Source organism: Pinus tabuliformis, chromosome 8, assembly GCF_031772625.1.
Source record: "Pinus tabuliformis cultivar Carrire ecotype Pingquan chromosome 8, CPIR1, whole genome shotgun sequence".
Lineage (NCBI taxonomy): Eukaryota > Viridiplantae > Streptophyta > Pinopsida > Pinales > Pinaceae > Pinus > Pinus tabuliformis.
The window spans coordinates 371,582,966-371,603,513 of NC_142294.1; positions in this window are offsets into that span (position 1 = coordinate 371,582,966).

Here is a 20,548-nt window from a genome sequence, read left to right on the forward strand (position 1 = left end):
ATCCCTCAGGTCCAAAAAGATTAAAATCTAAAGGAGGGATAGCACTTCCTGTCACTTTAACGAGCTGGAGAGGCCAATGGCTCGGCAATATTTTCATATTTTACGAGTCAATTGAAAAAAGCTTAAAGGAGACTCGTTTTTGAGGAACGAGTGATAAAATTGGGTAGCAACTGATTCCAGGTAAGGTTTGGAATTTTCCAATCATGGCAGTGTTACAAGGATGGCTAATAGGATCACTCTTCGCAGCTGTTCCTCAAAAGAGGTAAACAATCAAATGGAGGTGAATGATTGGCCAATGCAAAAGTGGAGGTGATGGATCAAAACATGACCAAGGCTTTAAAGGCTGAAGTATTACATTCACAATGGTTATTTACCGGGATTTGGTTCATTTTTTTTTTCTGAGCTTAAATACTAGAAGAAACATTTGCTCATGGCTTATGTTTAGCTTTTAACGAGCTTGAACTATGTGCTAAAACTGCTCAATTAATCCAGTCGTGTAATAAGAATGTCTCATTTAAAACGACAATTTTTCAAATCTTTGCCCCACATCCTTTCTTTATGCAAGTTAGGAAACGACCAATCCAAAAAGAAGATAAATGATCGCTCTTTCGCTTGCATGCCAAAAGGTTTGCATGCCCCCAGGTATAGAATAGAGTTTCGAGATTACCCCTCAATTTACAGATAAAACATGCTTGCTTTACTAGGAGAGGTTCACCTCTTACAGGTTACCAAAGATTGCTCTATCCACAGCGCAAAAAAAACATTTCTTCGGCAATGTCTATCGAAATAAACAAAGGTGAGTGGCGATGCTTTCCAACCCAGATAACTTTGACAAGAGTATCTTATTCCAGTCCAACCCCCCTTTTCCAATCACAGACGAGAGTGTCGGAGGTCATATATCTCTCGTGGAAACTTACTCTATACCTGAAGTTTTCCTGTCGAAGGAGACCAGGGTGCATGCCCCCTGGGTTTTAGTCATATCCTCGAAATCACTCGCGCTCATCAGGAGGACGGACTGGGGATTCATGAGACATTCCTCGTGTGAAAAGACCATTCAGGGATGGTGTGCAACTATTTGCTATGTGTGAACCGGGAAATGAAAGCTGGTCTACGAGTTTGACCACTCTTCCTTCGTGCGGAAAACACATTACTCTAAAGAGTGAGGAGACAATCGCTCCCATGCAATAAATATAGTCTCTCCCAAGGAGTAGATTATAATCTAGGGGCCCTTGGACTACCATTACGTTCATGTGAACGATTTTCCTTCTCAATGTTATGGGCACATTGGGAAGGATCCCTAAAGGTCGACTTGTTCCATTGTCAAATCCTATTAGATTTCTCATGTCAGGAAAAAGCGATGGCGAACCAAGCGCTTTCCAAGCAGTCGAAGAAAGGATACTCACAGAATCCCCTTCATCTATGATGGTACCGGCCATAACCATTTTGTGTATTTCAGCAATGATTCAAAATGGTACACTAACTGATAAACGGGGTCTGCCTAGTTGATTCCAATCGAAGGAAACAACTAGGTTGCTTGGAGGTGGGACCGAATAGATGGCCGAGTAGGACTCTGACGAACTTCCTTCCTGCGGTAAAGGAATGGGTAGATTTCCCCCATGTTCATCGTAGTCTATGTTTATGAAAACAATTTGGACGGTGTCATCCTGTTTCTCTTTGGTGACTGTATCATCTAAAGATGGCACCCATGAAGGCAAGACCAGGTCAACTGCCGCCTCGACCTTTTGACTTTCATCTGGTGTGGATTCAGATGGTTCATCTTCAATGATAGATGCTTCGACCGACCACCTGGGCGGGTCAACCGGATTCTCAACTAGTTACGGACTCGGTAAAAGTTTTTTATATCCAGGAGGAAGTCGTAACAGTGAAACCGGACGATCGTCCAAAACTCTTTTAGCCTCGTCTAAGAAGGGACAACAGTGGACGGCGTGATCGCCTTCACACAGTTTACAAGGAAATCTATATTTTCCTTTTTGTCCAGGGGCTTCACTTTCACTAGTCGACGGTGTGCTTTCAACATGATTATCAGAGGTTGACGACACCGGATTGTGCAAACAAGGAGACCAGTCCCTTAGGATCCGAGGGATGTAGGGACAATCTCTGTGATAGTGGTCTCCTTTGAAAATGACACATGGCAATTTAGGCCTAGTTGGTGCAGTGTGTGGATATTCGCTAGACGATGCTTGGTTACCCCCTTTCACCTTTGGCTCCTTCTTCTTCTCTTTCTTCTTCTTTTCCTTCTTCTTCTCAGGTACTTGATTTTTTGCTTTACCAGCCCCATCAAGCGAAGAGGAAGGAGGAGAGGAACAATTGGACGAAGTGGAGGGTTTGGGGGTAACTCTGGAATCGTCTAGTTGCTGACTTGACTGTTCAAGAATTGTGGTGTTCTGAACGACAGAGGTTGAGAAGAGCCATACGGTCAAGCCTATTTTCAATCCTGGAAGTGGCAATGTGGCCATATGGGGCGCACCAACATCTCCCCAAGAGGAGAAGGGACTAGGATTTCCTCCAATGGGAATTCCTTGGTTGGTGGACTCCATTTTCTCAACCTAGGTCCAACGTAGGAAAGGTGATGATTATTCCGTTTAAAATAAATTTTTAGATGCTTTGACACAACTTGTTTTTTCAATTTTAAAGAGTCTGTTATAGACAATTTTGTGCCTTGCAGCATCAGGCATGAATTGTCAATAATCCAAGGGATCCAAAGTCCCTAAACATGATGTTCCTACCCCTAGAGGAGCAAGGTCAGCAAACCAACAGCTCTCAGATCAGTTCTCCACCTTAAAACACTCAAAAAAAAGCAATCCTGAAATCAAAGCAGGTGCTCCTCTAGGCTTTTGCGCTGAAACTCAACTCCTCCATGGTGTACCTGCGTTGCAAAGCAGGTAGAACAAAGGCCACCTGCGCTGAGCGAGATGGGACAAGTGGCACACTGAGTCATTGCTCTGGAATCTTCCAAAAATGACACTTGGATCAGGGATTTCGCCTTGTGATGAGTCAGAGGCTCTGTTTCTCCAAGTGGAAGCAAGGTTCTCCAAGTGGACTCAAGAACTGAAGATCAACTGAAGAGAGAGAGGACACAAGGCAGCTACACATCAGTTGCAAGCTAACTCATCCTTTCTCAATTCATCTATATATTGAGCTCTCTCCTATGAGCTTAAGAGGTTGGAATTTTGTGCAAAGTAATGATATGCTATTGGTTTCACTATAGAACTATTGGGTGATTGCTTGAAGGAGGTGAAGAGGAGAAATTCTTTCTGCTGGGAGGTGTTGCTGGATTGGGGCCTTCAATGGTTGTAACCTTCTTAGAACTTTACTTCTTCCATTAATAAAAGCTATTGAGGTTCTTCTATATGCACTTGTTTCAATGATGTATTGTGATGATTGTATATTTGATTTATGCTAATCCTTGAATCAGTTATGATTGCATGCTTCTTGTAGTTTCCTCCTTTGTTATTTTGCAGGATCTCATTATAGCTGGGCCAGCAAAAGAGCAAAGAGCTAGGAGCAAGCAACAAAGAGAAGAGTTTGGATTCGACATTAAGCGCAAGGCAAACGGTTAGTGCATTTCTTCATTCTCTCTTGCTTTCATAAAGAAGTAAACCTTAAGTAGTTTTCTTTACAGTTGTTGCTGAGGTACTATCACCCTTAGAGTGGGATAGGGTCATTCGAGTCGGATACTTTTCCCTACAACAGAGTCAATAAAAAACAAAAGATGACTCTAGTCGCCTTCGATTTTTTAATGAGCCTGAAGTGACAAGTGCTCAGATGGACCTTTTTTATTAAAGAGTATGAAAAGGAAGGAAAGGGACTGCTATGGAAATCTAGGTAGAGGGATTACCAAACCAATCGCAAAACTGCAGAATACTTTTTATGGTATGGCAATCAATCTTCCCGAATGCTGTGTTCAGTGCATTGTGATCGGTAGGGCGGCAGACACAACTTCCTATGGAGAAAGGATAAAGCCTATTGTGGTCTCCCAAAATATACTTGACGGTACGTGGGAGCACAAGTCTGTATTAGCAGTTGTCGTCTCAAAGTGGAGGAATCAACCAACCAACAATGAGAGCAACAGTTACCACGTTTTACGATGCCGGAACACATCTCTATCCTAGACTTCTAGATGTTGTGCATTAGGTTCCAAAGCGTTGTTAAATTCATTCAATTTATTTTATAGTTGATCTTGTTTATGAAATTTTCCTTTCAGGTTCACCACGTGATGTATAGATACAATTCCTAAAATGCAATCTAAGATGATAAACAGTCGTTTTATCTTCTTTATGCCATGAAAATCCTAGCTACTAAGGAAAGATAGACAGTTTTCTTTCAACAAAGAGCAAAGAGCACACACTATATGCACTATCCTAAATCAAACCAATCAAACAGTCTAAATGCAAATGCACATGCATGTATTGTTTTCGAATTTCTTAATATGTAGATGATAAAAAGAAATCTTATGTGCAAATATGAATTACTTTTAAAGCGACAATACTTAACAAATTTCTTTCCAAAACGAAGTGAGGGTAAGAGAGACACTTAGCGATTTTGAAATGAAATATTGCTTTTCGACACTTTAAAACTCACAAATTCAAATCATATGCAATAGTAACTCATATAATCGACTACCAAACAAGGGGATTGTCTTCTATGGCTGAAAACGACAGCTACGACACTTTCAGATCAAAGAATGACAGCTCGATTATGTTACTCTTTTGCAAAAGAGAACTGAAAATGACGATAAAATACACTAAAACATTAACAGTTCTTTGCACATTGGAGGCGGAATAACAGCAAGGAAAAGGGTTTCAGACAGAGGTGTACTGATTACAGGCAGCAAAATTCAAGAATAGAACTGAAAAGAGTGAACACAGAAACCAAGATTCAAGGAACAAGGCCTAGTCTGATCAGCGCACCTGCAACACAGTGAATTTGAAATGCAGCGCACCTACTACACTCGGGAAGTGCGCTGAATGTCAGATTCACAGACCAGAGGGTGCGATGGACCAGAGATGAGACTTTGAATGGGTTCCGGGTCACAGTTTGCAGTTCAGTTCAGGGGTTTTGGCCGTGCAAATGGTAATAGGGGTGGATCTAATGAGGTTACTAAGGCCACCACAAAGGGAAATTAGAGAGCTTTTAGATCCAGTGTTTAATTTATAAATAAAACCCGGAGATTGACTAAAGCAACGTTGATCTACTTTGCATTCGTAAAACAAATGCAGTTCAAAGGCTAGCTGGCTTAGCTTCAGGCTTCGTCTGTAAGTTTATAAAGTAAACAAATGTAGATAAACAAACAATCTATTCGATCCCTAGCGGAGTCGCCATTTTGTTACAGGGAAAAGTGTCTATACAGAACTGCTCTATCCCACTAAGGTGTGGCAGCTACCTTAGAAACAAACAAAGTAAAGTCTACTTTCGTTTTCTTTTATGAAAGATAGATGAGAGAAGAATAGAGGAGACCAACCTCTGTCTTGCGCTTGACTCCTTGTTCGGTTCCTCTCTCTTCTGATAGTCTTTTGCTACTTGCCTTCTCGTATACCCAGCTTCACAGAGTACCTGTAGGATCAAAGCAGCATAAAACTATACAAGAACATGGATCTATTATCATAAACAATCTAGGGTCAGATATAAATTGACCATACAAATGTACAGAACATAGATTACACAAGAGTATGAAAGAAAACTAGAATAGCTTTATTGATAATCAAGAAAAAAGCCAAGAGAGTTACAACTAGCTGTTCTGACCCAGCATCATCCTCTTAGCAAGTGAGCCATTCTTCACCTCATACAAAGCTTAGATCACCCAACACTATAGTGTTGCCTGCGCTGAGAGCCAGATTGGCTGTGCAGCACCTGCGTTGGCCCAATTTTGCCTTGTGCATTTGGGGTTTCCTCCCTTTTTCTTGCCTGTTTTCACTATAGATTTTGCAGCCAGTTACCAGTCTTGTACCTGCTCTGAAACCAACCTTACTTGCCATCATTCCGCCTCTATTATATAACGAAATTGTACTTGTTCTTTTGTATTTCTTACATCATTTACAATTTCCCATAACGAAAGTGAACTAGTCTTGCTTTGGCCTCTTAGATCTGAACCTGTGTTAGGCATTTTGTTGGTCTAAAGAGTTAGCTCGTTTGCTGACCATAGCTGATTAGTCTTTTTACTTTCGTCATTATGGTTTGATTTCATGTATTTTCAGTGATTAGACAAGTAAATCTTAAGGTGTCTTTTGATTTTGGACAAGCTTGTCTGTTTTCGCTTTAAATCGAAATCAAAGTTATATAACAACTTTCTTTTTGTAATACATCAACATTAAGAAAGGGAAAAGAAAATACATGCATTGTGCATTTTGCATTTGACTGTTTGCATGCTGATTTAGGAAATTTTGCATTAGTGTGTGCTCTATGATCTGTGTGAAAAGATTTGCCTTTCTTCTCCTCAGTAGTTAAGATTTTCAAAGTTGAAAGATTGAAAAGTTTGCTTCTCATCTTAGACTGCATTCAAGAATTTGTTACATACATCTCGTGGTGATCCTTAAAGGCAAACTGCTAAGCAAGATCAACATTAAAATAAATCCAATTTACTTAACAACACTTTGAAACATAACGCAAGCACATAGAGGTCTAGGTAGAGACGTGTTCCGGCGTCGTTAAACGTAGTGACTGTCGATCTCTACGAAGGTGAGTGATTCCTCCTGAGAGTCGGTGGCACTAATACGGACTTGTGCTCCCACGTACCGTCGTGTATATATTGGGAGACCCCTATAGGAACAAAGCCTTTATCCATAGGAAGCCGTGTCGGCCGCCCTACTAATCGCGATGCAGTGAACACAGCATTCACGAAGATCGACCACCCGTACCGTAAAACGTATTCTATGGTTTCGCGAAAAGTTTGGCACACCCTCTGCCTAGAACTCCAGAGTAGTTTCTTTTGGCCTTTTTCAAACTCTATAACTGAAAAATTCCATCCGAGCATTTGTCACTTCGGGCTCGTTAAAACATCGAAGGAGACTAGAGTCATCTTTAGCTTTTTCTCGACTCTTAAAACATGAAAAAGCAAAGTTGTGTCTAAAGCGTCGTTAATAAAATTTATTTTAAACGGAACATAATCACCTATTATTCCCGCGTTGATCTTTCAGTTGAAAAGTATGGAGCCCACCAACCAAGGAAGTCACCTTGGCGGAAGTCCCAGTCCCTTCTCCTCTTGGGGAGATGTTGGTGCGCCCCATATGGCCACATTGTCACTTCCAGGATTGACAATTGGCCTACCTGTATGGCTCTTTTCAACTAATGTAGTTCAGACCACCACAAATCCTGAGCAGTCGAATCAACAGTCAGACCAGTCTAGAGCTACCCACCAGCCTTCCACTTCTTACAATTCTTCCTCTGATCCTTCATCTTCGCAAGGTAGAGCCGGCAAAAGTCAGCCTCCCATGGAGAAGAAGGAAAAGAAGAAGAGAGAAAAGAAGCAGAAGGGGCCTATGGTGAAGGCAACTGGGGGCAAGCAAAAGACATCTGACAAAAATCCACCCACTGCACCGACCGGGCCTAAATCGCCATGTGTCATTTGCAAAGGGACCCACTTCCACCGTGATTGTCCTTGTATTCCCCGTATACTAAGGGACTGGTCCCCCAGGTTGCACAATCCGGTAGCATCAACCTCTGATAGACATGTTGATTGCATTCCGTCAACTAGCGAGAGTGAAGGACAAAGAGGGAGACCAAGATCACCCTGCAGACTGTGTGAAGGCGATCACGCCATCCACCGTTGTCCATTCTTAGATGAGGCGAAGAGAGTTTTGGAAGATCGTCCGGTTTCACCGTTACGACTTCCTCCTGGATACCAAAAACTCGTGCCAAGTCCCTCGATAGTTGAAAATCCAGCTGGCCCGATCAAGTGGTCAGCTGAAGTGTCAGTCATTGAGAATGAACCTACTGAATCCAGACCAGACGAAAGTCTAAAGGTCGAAACGACAGTTGACCCGGTTCTTCCTTCAGAGGTTTCATCCTCAAATGACACCGTCGTTGAAGATTCATCTTCGAATGACACCCTCACTGAAGAGAATAAGGATGACACCATCCAGATTCTTTTCATCAACACAGACTCTGATGAGCATCAGGGCAACGCGCCCATTCCTTTATCGCAGGAAGGAACATCGTCAGGGTCATATCCAGCCGTGTATTCGGTCCCACCACCAAGCAACCTGGTTGTGTCCTTTGATTGGAATCAACTAGGCAGACCCCGGTTACCAACCAGTATCCCATTCAGAATCATCGTCCAAATCTACAGAATGGTGATGGCTGGAACTATCATTGATGAAGGGGCATCTGTGAGTATCCTTTCCTCTATTGCTTGGAAAGCACTGGGTTCCTCGGCGCTTTTACCTGAGATGAGAAATCTATCAGGTTTTGATAAAGGAACCAGTCGCCCGTTAGGGATTCTCCCCAATGTTCCCGTTACATTGAAGGGGAAGACAGTTCATATGAACGTCATGGTCGTCCAAGGACCCTTGGTGTATAACTTACTCCTTGGACGAGACTATATATATTGCATGGAGGCGATAGTGTCCTCACTCTTCAGAGTTATGTTTTTTCCGCACGAAGGAAGAATGGTCAAGCTCGTAGACCAACTTTCATTTCCAGGATCACGCATCGCAAATAGTCAAATACCATCCCTTAACGGTTTATTCACTCAAGGAATGCCTCCACCCCCGGTTCTACTTCCCGATGAATGCGAGTGATTCGGAAAGATGTAACTGGGACCCAGGGGGCATGCACCCTGGCCTGCCTTGGGCAGAGGAAACCTTGGGTATAAAGTTAATTTCCGCAGAAGAATGGGACTAGTCCGTACCCCGTCCGAAAGAAGGAAGAGAGGGTTGTTCTAGGATAAAGTTCTTTTGTCAAAATTATGTGAGTGAGATAATCAACTTCTCGCTCCCTTTGTCTAAAAAGTAGGCTCTCCTGAGGGAGGAGATCCATTTGTGGCGGCAAGTAGCCACCATCTTTGAAGGCAAGCCTCACCCATTAAAACATATGTTTTGAAGGATAAGTAGGGGCAGCCTCCAAAGAAAGAGATGAAATTGCTGCAACAAGTAGTCACCATCCTTAGCAACCTAATGATAGACATTGCCGGGAAAAAGAGTTTAGTTTGCGGCAGCGAACATAACCATTTTTCGGATAGTAAGAAAGAGGCAGCGCCTTGAAATTATACTTTATACCTGGGGGCATGCGAACCTTTTGGAGTGCAAGCACGGGACGACTATTTATTTTTTAAATTTTTAGGTCCTCCCTTTAAACCTGTAGGTCTAACCCGTTAAACTCGTAGGATTAGCCGTTTCCAGCTTGCATAAAGAAAGGATGTGGGGAAAAAGTCAAAACTTGCCAAATAGGAGCATAGCTTTGTGAGATAAAGCTCCTTAAAAAATAGCTATCTCACCTGAGGCGTTTCTTGTATTATGACTGGTATATTCGAGCAGTTTTAGCACACAGTTCATGCTCGTTAAAAAATAAACGCAAGATCCGAGCAGTTTTCGCACATAGTTCATGCTCGTTAAAAAATAAACATAAGTTGTGAACAATCTTCCCCTAGAGTTCAAGCTCACCCAGAAAAAATGAACCGGTAAATAACCTTGGTAAATGTAACCTTTGACAGCCATATTAAAAGCCATTGGTCGTGTTTATATGCCATCACCTCCATCCGTTCATTTGGCCAATCGTTCATCTCCATATGTTTGTTTACCCATTTTGAGGAACAGCTGCGAAGAGTGATTTCACTTAGCCATCCTTGTGACACTGCCGTGATTGGAAAATTCCAACCTGTACCTGGAATCTGCTGCTATCCCTGTTTATCACTCGTTCCTCAAAAGATGAGTCTTCTTTGAGCTCTTTTCTCCTGACTCGAAAAATATGAAAAGTTTGCCGAGTGTTGGCCTTCCAGCTCGTTAAACAACCGGAAGAGCTATCCCTCCTCTAGATTTTAATCTTTTTGGACCTGAGGGATTATTGCACAAAAAGATCGAGCGCTTGTTTTGTTCGGCTCGTTAAAGCAATCGAAAATTCATCCCTTCTGTATTGTTTTATACTTTTTCGGACTTAAGGGATTAGATGACGAAAAAGGAATTCTGGAGTTGACTTTATGTACCTTTTCAGACTCTCTAAAAATGAAAAGGACCGAGTTATCCTTGTCGTTAGACTCGTTAAATTCATTAAATAGCGACAAACTTGTCTTTAGACGAGAACGAGTTTCCCTATCGCTAGGCTCGTTAAAACATAGCGATGGGCTTGCCCGAAGGGCAGGTTATAGAACAAGCATATGTTATCCTCCTCAAGCTTGATAAAAATAAAGAGGTACTGGTCAGCAATGACTGGGGAAAAATTGGGAGAACCTCACAGCTTTAATGGTAGCAAGTCGCTCTTGAACATGACACTTTGTCCTTCGTATCACATCGGGTTGGGTTGTTTCATTCACCGGTCTCATCACCATGGTCCTCGCCACACCATCCACATTTGGGGTAATGCTACCAATCCATCACATCAGTGTCATTATATGTTCAAGAGATGTTGTTCTGTAAAGAGTCAACCGTGTCCCATCCACTGCCATACATTGTCTTTCATCCATTTCATGACCGCCACCCTGAATCATACATCACAGTTTGTTTTTCACCTCATCACAATCACTAGCTCCATTCCGTGTCACTGATGTGGGATTCATTAAGGCCCTCCTTTGATGGATCGCTCCTTGTCGACATCAGCTCATTATCCAAGGAGTTGATCTAGGAACAACCCCTTCAGTACTTTGAAGCTTGCATTCCTCAATGGCAAGTTTCTCACTTCCGGCGACAGGTATACATCAATGACCTTCGACCAGAAGATTTTGCATGGTGGTCAACGCCAAGTCCTTTATTCCCACCATGTGAATTGTACTGCTGTACCTTGAGGGTCATCATCCTTATCGGTGATTCCTCTCGCGCTTGTTAACGGTTTACATAATTGACCGGTAATCAAGCGATGTCTTTCCATGTTCGACTTCAAGAAATTCTCACATGGATCGACTTGTACATCGAGTGAAGATCGGAAGAGATTGAAGACCCCGGATCTAGTTTCATCCATCCGGGCTGCGATATATATTCAGGATATAAAGACATTTGATATGTACATCATTGCAGCAGATGATCATCCTTCTCAAAGGATGATAATTTCAGCAGAGAATTATCAGTCTATTATCAGACGATCATCTGTGCTATGTACCAAAATGAATTTATAAAGCTGAGCATGGGAATGCCCGCCTCAGCTAGATCATGAAAAAGAATGAAAAATAATGTATTGTATTGTATCTTATTACAGGACACTTCTCAGCAGATTGGATGAACTTCGGATCCTCCTAATAAAGCATTTCACCCGATAAACGACCTCATACTTTAGGGGGCATCTGTTATAGACAATTTTGTGCCTTGCAGCATCAGGCATGAATTGTCAATAATCCAAGGGATCCAAAGTCCCTAAACATGATGTTCCTACCCCTAGAGGAGCAAGGTCAGCAAACCAACAGCTCTCAGATCAGTTCTCCACCTGAAAACACTCAAAAACAAGCAATCCTGGAATCAAAGCAGGTGCTCCTCTAGGCTTCTGCGCTGAAACTCAACTCCTCCATGGTGTACCTGCGTTGCAAAGTAGGTAGAACAAAGGCCACCTGCGCTGAGCGAGATGGGACAAGTGGCACACTGAGTCATTGCTCTGGAATCTTCCAAAAATGACACTTGGATCAGGGATTTCGCCTTGTGATGAGTCAGAGGCTCTGTTTCTCCAAGTGGAAGCAAGATTCTCCAAGTGGAATCAAGAACTGAAGATCAACTGAAGAGAGAGAGGACACAAGGCAGCTACACATCAGTTGCAAGCTGACTCATCCTTTCTCAATTCATCTATATATTGAGCTCTCTCCTATGAGCTCAAGAGGCTGGAATTTCGTGCAAAGTAATGATATGCTGTTGGTTTCACTATAGAACTATTGGGTGATTGCTTGAAGGAGGTGAAGAGGAGAAATTCTTTCTGCTGGGAGGTGTTGTTGGATTGGGGCCTTCAATGGTTGTAACCTTCTCAGAACTTTACTTCTTCCATTAATAAAAGCTATTGAGGTTCTTCTATATGCACTTGTTTCAATGATGTATTGTGATGATTGTATATTTGATTTATGCTAATCCTTGAATCAGTTATGATTGCATGCTTCTTGTAGTTTCCTACTTTGTTATTTTGCAGGATCTCATTGTAGCTGGGCCAGCAAAAGAGCAAAGAGCTAGGAGCAAGCAGCAAAGAGAAGAGTTTGGATTCGACATTAAGCGCAAGGCAAACGGTTAGTGCATTTCTTCATTCTCTCTTGCTTTCATAAAGAAGTAAACCTTAAGTAGTTTTCTTTACAGTTGTTGCTGAGGTACTATCACCCTTAGAGTGGGATAGGGTCATCCGAGTCGGATACTTTTCCCTACAACAGAGTCAATAAAAAACAAAAGATGACTCTAGTCGCCTTCGATTTTTTAATGAGCCTGAAGTGACAAGTGCTCAGATGGACCTTTTTTATTAAAGAGTATGAAAAGGAAGGAAAGGGACTGCTATGGAAATCTAGGTAGAGGGATTACCAAACCAATCGCAAAACTGCAGAATACTTTTTATGGTATGGCAATCAACCTTCCCGAATGCTGTGTTCAGTGCATTGTGATCGGTATGGCGGCAGACACAACTTCCTATGGAGAAAGGATAAAGCCTATTGTGGTCTCCCAAAATATACTTGACGATACGTGGGAGCACAAGTCTGTATTAGCAGTTGTTGTCTCAAAGTGGAGTAATCAACCAACCAACAATGAGAGCAACAGTTACCACGTTTTACGATGCCGGAACACATCTCTATCCTAGACTTCTAGATGTTGTGCATTAGGTTCCAAAGCGTTGTTAAATTCATTCAATTTATTTTATAGTTGATCTTGTTTATGAAATTTTCCTTTCAGGTTCACCACGTGATGTATAGATACAATTCCTAAAATGCAAGCTAAGATGATAAACAGTCGTTTTATCTTCTTTATGCCATGAAAATCCTAGCTACTAAGGAAATATAGACAGTTTTCTTTCAACAAAGAGCAAAGAGCACACACTATATGTACTATCCTAAATCAAACCAATCAAACAGTCTAAATGCAAATGCACATGCATGTATTGTTTTCGAATTTCTTAATATGTAGATGATAAAAAGAAATCTTATGTGCAAATATGAATTACTTTTAAAGCGACAATGCTTAACAAATTTCTTTCCAAAACGAAGTGAGGGTAAGAGAGACACTTAGCGATTTTGAAATGAAATATTGCTTTTCGACACCTTAAAACTCACAAATTCAAATCATATGCAATAGTAACTCATATAATCATCTACCAAACAAGGGGATTGTCTTCTATGACTGAAAACAACAGCTACGACATTTTCAGATCAAAGAATGACAGCTCGATTATGTTACTCTTTTGCAAAAGAGAACCGAAAATGACGATAAAATACACTAAAACATTAACAGTTCTTTGCACATTGGAGGCGGAATAACAGCAAGGAAAAGGGTTTTAGACAGAGGTGTACTGATTAAAGGCAACAAAATTCAAGAATAAAACTGAAAAGAGTGAAACACAGAAACCAAGATTCAAGGAACAAGGCCTAGTCTGATCAGCGCACCTGCAACACAGTGAATTTGAAATGTAGCGCACCTACTACACTCGGGAAGTGCGCTGAATGTCAGATTCACAGACCAGAGGGTGTGATGGACCAGAGATGAGACTTTGAATGGGTTCCGGGTCACAGTTTGCAGTTCAGTTCAGGGGTTTTGGCCGTGCAAATGGTAATAGGGGTGGATCTAATGAGGTTACTAAGGCCACCACAAAGGGCAATTAGAGAGCTTTTAGATCCAGTGTTTAATTTATAAATAAAACCCGGAGATTGACTAAAGCAACGTTGATCTACTTTTCATTCGTAAAACAAATGCAGTTCGAAGGCTAGCTGGCTTAGCTTCAGGCTTCGTCTGTAAGTTTATAAAGTAAACCAATGTAGATAAACAAACAATCTATTCGATCCCTAGCGGAGTCGCCATTTTGTTACAGGGAAAAGTGTCTATACAGAACTTCTCTATCCCACTAAGGTGTGGCAGCTACCTTAGAAACAAACAAAGTAAAGTCTACTTTCGTTTTCTTTTATGAAAGATAGAAGAGAGAAGAATAGAGGAGACCAACCTCTATCTTGCGCTTGACTCCTTATTCGGTTCCTCTCTCTTCTGATAGTCTTTTCCTACTTGCCTTCTCGTATACCCAGCTTCACAGAGTACCTGTAGGATCAAAGCGGCATAAAACTATACAAGAACATGGATCTATTATCATAAACAATCTAGGATCAGATGTAAATTGACCATACAAATGTACAGAACATAGATTACACAGAGTATGAAAGAAAACTAGAATAGCTTTATTGATAATCAAGAAAAAAGCCAAGAGAGTTACAACTAGCTATTCTAACCCAGCATCATCCTCTCAGCAAGTGAGCCATTCTTCACCTCATACAAAGCTTAGATCACCCAACACTATAGTGTTGCCTCAAGACTAACAGCAATTCCTTACAAGATGCAAAATTCCAGCCTCTGGATCTTTGGGATGAGGGATCCATATATAGATATCTGTAATGGAGATGAGTCAGCTTGTGATTTGATTAGTGTCCTCCCTCTGATAGTTCTTGCTTCCACTTGGAGATTGGTGATCTCTTACTCATCCTTGGTCGAATTCAGAGAGGCAAGTGTCACAGGGGAAATTTCTGGAAGATTCCATGCTTTTCCACCTTGTAGATTGACACTGCCATTTGTCTCTTCTTGCTCATCGCACCCCATAGAAGGTCTTTTTGAAATGCAATGCACCCACTCAGTGTACTTAGGTGAGATGCATCGCACCCTGGCCATGGAGCAAGCAAAATGATCCTGTTTTGACCAGTTCTGAGTAGTTTTTCATGGAGAACTTCTGGGAGAAGTTGTAATCAGTTCACCTTGTTCCTTTAGGGGTTGGAACAACACTTTTAGGGACATAGGAGCCCTCAGTTTATAGATATTTTATGCCTGGTGCTGCACGGCCCAAAAATATCTATAACAAATAGTAGCAACTCTAACAACATTATTGAAGAAAGATGCATTTTCATGGACTCCATAAGCAACAAAGGCCTTTGAACATCTTAAAGAGGCAATGTGCCAAGCATCGGTCTTAGCTACATTGGACTTCAAAAACCTTTATTGTGGAATGTGATGCTTCAGGAAATGGAATTGGTCTTGTTTTAATGCAATATGAAAGACCCATTTCTTTTGAAAGTCTTCCAATCAAGGGAAATTTTTTACACAAAGCTATTTATGAGAAGGAAATGTCTGGAATACTACATGCACTTAAGAAATGTCGACAATACCTAATGGGAAGACACTTCAAGGTAAAAATGGATCATGATAACCTTAAATACTTTTTAGAACAAATATTATTCTCTTAAGAGCAACAGAAGTGGGTCACAAAGATGTTGGGTTATGACTTTGAAATCATCTACAAAAAAGGGAAGCAAAATGTGGTGGCAGATGCACTCTCAAGAAAGGATGAGGATGTGAGAGCATTGTTGTGCGCCATTTCTATTATCCAACTAGATTGGATAAACAAAGCAAGGGAGGAATGGAAGAATGATGAAGAAGTGTGGGCACTTATTCAAAATATACAACAAGATTCTAGTACATCTGAAACATTTAGCTAGCAATGTGATTCTTTATGGTACACAGATCACTTATACCTCTATGAGAATTCCCAACTCAAACAAAAGATTCTTATGGAATTGCACACTTCTCCCTTAGGAGGGCACTCAGGATTTTTAAAAACTTACCACAGGGTTAAGAAGGAATTTTTTTGGGATGGCCTTAAATCAGATATTCAAAGGTTTGTGGCAGAATGTTTAGTTTTCCAACAAAATAAAGTTGAAATAATTAAGACCCCGGGTCTATTACAACCTTTATCCATTCCAAGCCAATGTTGAGAGGAGGTTTCAATGAATTTTATCATAATTTTACCCAAGTCTGAGGGAAAGATTGCCATCATGGTGGTAGTTGACAGACTTACCAGGTATGCACACTTTTGTGCATTATCACATCCATTTAAATCCAATATAGTTTCTACTGCATTTATGGAAACCCAAAGATTATTGTAAGTGACAGAGATCCCATTTTCACTGGAAATTGTTGGACAAAATTATTTTTTTGTCTCGGTACTCAGTTAGCTCATAGATCATCTTATCATCCTCAATCTGATGGGAAAACTGAGATAGTAAACAAATGTTCAGAAGGATATCTTCGTTGCCTTGTATCCAATAAACAGACACAATGAGTCAAATGGTTGCCTCTGGCCGAATGGTGCTATAACACTTCCTTCCATACAGCAACAAAATGACCCCATTTATGGCACTTTATGGATATCAACCACCATCCATCACATCATATTTAACAGAAAATTCTAAGGTTCAAGAAGTGGAACATCACATCAAGCATCAACAACAAGTCCTCCAACTCTTAAAGGATAACCTCATGTTGGTGCAGAATAGAATGAAACAACAAGCAGATCAACATCACAGCGAAAGAAGTTTTGATGTAGGTGATTGGGTATTCCTATGGCTACAACCATATAAACAAATGTCCCTCAAGCAAGCTGAGAAGGATAATAAATTATCACCAAAGTATTATTGTCCATACAAGGTGTTGCAAAAGATTGGTACAATGGCATACAAATTGGAGCTTCCTACAACTTCTCGAGTGCACCTAGTTTTCCATGTTTCATGTTTAAAGAAGGTTATAGGCGACAAGCTCCTAGTTCAAACAATATTGCTAGAACTTGGCGAGGAAAGAAAAATTATATTGGAACCGGAAGTAGTCACATAAATAAGAACTCGACAGCTATGAAATCGATCATTTTCGGAGTATCTCATCAAGTGGAAGAACTTATCTACTAAAGATTCCACATGAGAGGATGAGAATTTTATACAGAAGCATCCAAAACTACTCAAGCATTGAGGACAACACTTTTTTGAAGGAGAGGGGCATGTCAGGTCCCTATAATACTAGTGATTACCCCATTACTATTGTAGTTGTATCCCTTACTAATATTGTTGTGCCCCTATTGTCCCCATATTGTTATTACTATGCCCATAGAATCCCTCTATTGTTGTTTTTGTGTCTTTATATTATTATTGTTAGGTCGGCTGGGTTATATTGTGATTCCCTAGATTCCTATATATAGAAAGGAGGTTTTGTCATTTGAATCATCAAAGAATCATTCATTTGTGTAATGTAAAGGAGGTTTCCCCCTCGAAGAGGCTGAATTCTAAGGTGTTGATCTATCTTTTTTATCTTTTTGTGAGCTGGTTTCATAACACCCATGTTCTGCTGATCCTCCAGATTATGTTATGTTGTGTTCTCCCGTTCTGGACTTCACACTTGTTCTTCACGAGCATTAAGTTTTCAATGAAGTTGTTGTTGAGCAGCCAACCTGCATTGTCATTTATGATGAGTATGTGTGGGAATCTGAAGAAGAACCTACGGTGAATGATGCCTTCCTACCATCTACACCTCTTCCACTTTTTTCTAACTTCTTTGGTGATTCTTCCATTGTTAATTTTTTGTGTGATAATACCTTCTGGGGTGCATCTCCTTCCGATCATTCACAGAACACATGGGATGTCAATCTGGCATTGCATAGCGTTGATGACACATCTATGTTTGAAAATATACTCAATATCTCATTCGTCACTTACGAAAAAGTGGAGGGTGAACATTCTTGCTTCTCATCAACCCATCTGTATGACTCATCAGATCATTAGGACGTCAATTAACATATCCAATTTCCTGATTGTGGTTGTTGTGATCTCTTTTCTCCTTCATTCCAGCATGATGTTGATTCATTTGCTGTCAATCTTTCAAAGCCACCCGTCTTTGATGATCTACCCGTTGATGAAGTGGAAACCCCACAAGCGGTTGAGGAACTTCAGCCTGAGCTGATGGTTATATCAGTCCTCGTTGTCTTGAGGTTGATTATACTCCAGATCATAAATCTGTTGAAACACCAAAGGCTCCTCACCACTCTCCTATTTACATTGAAGATCAATATAGTTCACATAATTCACATCCACCACCTCAGTCACATGATCCCATCGCTCATGCATTGGAGGAATCATTCATAGTGGGCACTCTTGCTAAGAATAAGTTGTCTTTATTTCTCATATTTTCTCATTTTTCACGATCAAAAGAGTGTACATGTTTGTTGTCTACATGTAGTATGATGCATAACCATGATACATCTGCAGAATGCTTATCTTTCACTTTTATTCTTTTCTTTTCTGTGAATATCTTTAAACTCGGAGTGTGTTGGTATTCACTATTATATCTTTCTTCTTTGTTGGTTTACATGTGTATCGAACGTCTCATAGACCATGCCTTCACAATTATGGGTCAATTAATGCATCAATGGATGCATTGGAAATATCACTTCACGTGAGCTGACCCAAGCAGTTTTTAGTTTAGGAGTAGGAGTAGTGTTTTCTTTTTGTTTACTTTGTTTGCATTTCTTGTTTGCTTGCTTTGTTTTCTTTCCTTGCTTTCATTTACTTCTATCCTTTTATTTCTATTTGTTTACTTGTTTTTTACCCATAAGCTTTGTTTCACATGAAACCATATGTGGCTCCCGAGACAAGAAAGGTAAATTATTAGAGGAATTATACCGCTATCAACACTTAGTTATTTGTTGTCCTCTCTCTTTATGAAAGAAATTTTTTGTCTTTGGTCGATGATACCCTAATGGAAAATATGTTATGTTCAAAGTGAGTCTCGGTGAAAACACAACACTTGCACTTTAACTAGTACCACCATCTCTATTCAGTTCTTTTGGGTTAACCCTTGTCAGCTCAATCAAGTAGAGTAAGGTGAGGGGGAAAACCTTACAAGGTATTGTTGAAGGTATATATAAAACACTTCTCTCAAGGGAAAAACTCTTGTGCTCTCAATAAGTCAGGATCCCTCTTTCGCCTCTGAGATAAATAAGTGCTTATGCACAGTTATTTGAAAAATAAAAAATAAAATAAAAAGAAAAAGAAAACAAGGAAAAAGAAGATAAGGCTTCCTATGCAGAGACATGATGCAAGTAACTCCACGAAGGTACTAACGAGGCTCACTGGCAGTGAAGCGATGCTTGTGTCATTGCGTGACTCCATCGAGGTACTCTACGGAGAGGTTTCTAGCTGACATTGTCTCACCTAGAGTGTCTTATTTGTCTTGAGATACCACAGGCTTTTGAGCAACTTCTCAGCAATACAAGTATCATAACCTCAAAAGACATTGTTGAAAGTAGTATTGGGGATGTGGTTGAGCAAGAGTCTATGATCTTTCCCATTTACATAGACACACACATGTTCATTGAGAAAGACATCAACGTCACATAGAAATACATCAAAACCATCTTCTCAGGCATCTTTGAGGAGAATATGAAGGATTGACAAGTTTATGTCAACATCCATAAGTCAAGGTTGTACAAGGTTGCATGTAGGTTTCCATGTTTCCATGAGTAGATGTGATCCACGGGATTGTCTCACACACTGATCCTGAGACAATGCTACTCAGCAGTGTTAGTGGAGCAAGGATTTCTTCCTTTAGGATGGAGGATTATCAGGAGATATATAATTTTCCATTTCCAGTGAGCAGGATGGATGCATTGTTCTACACCCCCAAAAGGAGCACGAACACAAGAGACATATTGAAGTGTTATGTAAAGGAGCTAGCAAATTTGAGGACGACACCCAACCAGATATACAAGATGAAGAGACTCAGGAAGGCATATCCATTCTTCATCATCCTTGCATACCGCTTGTATGGATAAGGGAGTACAGAGACCTTCTAGCTTAGTTGGGTTGCTATGTTGGATCAGCTAGAAAGTGAAGGAAAATTGTTCGACTAGTCCAACATGTTGGATATCTAGTTGAAGGTGAATCTATCCAATGCTCGGAGTCTGCTCAAAGATAACAAGAAAAATTCTTTAGGTCTGCCAACTTGCTCAAAGAAATCTATGCCTCTCAACAATTTCTTGGCATGGGTTGGGCATGAACACCTTCAGAGAGCATTGTGAATGTATATTGCAAGTTTCTCTTAGATTTCAACTACTGAGGAGTCATGGCTTGAATATCTCATGATTTAATGTTATGAAACCAGCTCACAAAAATATAGAAAAGAGAGATCCACGCCTTAGAATTCAGCCTCTTCGAGGGGGCAACCTCCTTTACATTACATAAATGAACAATTCTTCGATGATACAAATGACAAAACCTCCTTTCTATATATAGGAGTCTAAGGAGTCACAATATAATCCAGCCGACCTAACAATAATAATATAAAGCCACAAAAATAACAATAGAGGGATTCTATGGGGCACAGAAATAACAATATGGGGGTAATAGGGGCACAACAATATA